Source organism: Saccopteryx bilineata, chromosome 4, assembly GCF_036850765.1.
Source record: "Saccopteryx bilineata isolate mSacBil1 chromosome 4, mSacBil1_pri_phased_curated, whole genome shotgun sequence".
NCBI lineage: Eukaryota > Metazoa > Chordata > Mammalia > Chiroptera > Emballonuridae > Saccopteryx > Saccopteryx bilineata.
Window position 1 is genome coordinate 237,476,402 of NC_089493.1, and position 1,753 is coordinate 237,478,154.

At 38.0% G+C, this 1,753-nt stretch overlaps 1 pseudogene; it reads left to right on the plus strand.

The window, feature by feature from the left end:
• Positions 1-865: 865 nt before the first annotated feature.
• LOC136335662 (synaptonemal complex protein 3 pseudogene) lies at positions 866-1,433 on the plus strand (annotated as a pseudogene).
• The last annotated feature ends 320 nt before the right edge of the window (positions 1,434-1,753 follow it).

Below are 1,753 nucleotides of genomic sequence, written 5' to 3' on the forward strand. Positions count from 1 at the left end.
TTTCCTGACAATCTCTTCTCCTTGTAATAATAATTTCAAAGATTATTATTTTTCATATCAAAGATTATTTTTTTTAGATGAGAGGAGCGGAGATAGTGAGGCAGACTGCCACCTATGTCCCGACCAGAATCCACCTGGCAACCCCACCTGGAGTCTATGCTCAAGTACCGAGCTAATTTAGTGCCTGAGGCTAATGGGCTTGAACCAGCTGAGCTATCCTCAGTGCCCAGGGCCACACTTGAACCAGTTAAGCCACTGGTTGTGGGAAGGGAAGTGGGAGAAAAAGTGTAGACTAGGAAGAAGCCGACGGGTGCCTCTTCTGTGTGCCCTGACCAGGAATCAAACCCAGGACCTCTATAGTGCTCTATCCACTGAGCCACTGGCCAAGGCCTCAAAGATTATTCTTAATCACACACAAAAAAGCCTGGTTTAATTAAGTTTGGCCTGATTGTTTACATAGGTGAAGCAAGGGGAGGAGTCCATAAACTACAGCCTGTGGGCCAGTTTTAGCGCTATATCTCTTTTTTATACCTTCTGTGAACTAAGGATAGTTTTTACATTCTTACATGGTTAAAAAACATCAAAAGATGGGTAATTTTTTGTGACACAAAATCAAATTTCAGTCTTCATAATTAAAGCTTTATTGGAATACAGCTATACTCACTCATTAACATATTGTTTGTGGCTGCCTTATCAGTATAATGGCAGAGTTAAGAAAGTGTCACAGAAAACCTATGGCTCACAAAAAAACCAGAACCAGTGTGAGGCAACTGAAGTAGTTGCCTCTGGCATGAAATTTAAGGGGGGAGGGACTTCAAACTATTTAATGATAAATGATTGGGGATACCTCAGAAAACATCTCAATATGGTGTTGGGTGGAAGAAAACATATCAGGAAAACTGGGAAGACATCAGTGGAAGATCCATTCCTTAGAGCCTTGACTTTGAGAAAGAAGATACAAAAGATCTGAGTGGTTCAGAGGAGAACATTACTAAATGGGAAGACTCCAGTAATTGATAAGTGAAGTACAGAACGTGCTGGGCAGTTTTGGAGCTGACATTAACAACGCTCTTCTTGCAAAGAGAAAAAGACTAACAATGTATACCAAGGCTTCCCTCAAAACCAGTAACCAGAACATTGAACATATTTGGAAAACCCAACGAGATCAAAGGCAGAAGCTTAACCAAGAATATTCCCAGCAGTTTCTGACTTTGTTTCAGCAGTGGGAGATAGATGTGCAGAAAGCTTGGGAATAAGAAGAAAAACTAGCTAATTTGTTTCAGTGGTAACACAATGTTTTTCAACAATCTAGAGTTGTTCAGAGTCAGAGACGGAAAACAAACGACTATATGAGCAGTTCTGGTGCACAAAATGAACTTAAAAAGAAATGTCTATATTGCAAAAACCAAATAATGATGGACACTGTAAGTTAGGATATTAAAAACTGAAAAAGTAAGAATTAATATAAGCATTGAAATATTTTATTTTTTGAACTGTGTATAACACTTATCTTAAAATCAAACAAATGTTTTAATATCTCCTTTCAAGAACAGCAGTAGCAGGCCATGGCAGGAGCAGGAAAGTCTCTTCAATCCGTTATTCTCTTGATTCTTTGAACTAAAGTAATATGTTACAATTATAACATTAGCTAAGAGGCATGTAAGTCTTTAGAGTTTAAAAACTTGTGTTTAAAATATTACATCATGTTAATCATTGTGTTAACACATTGTGGACCAGTAACTTTATTGCTAAC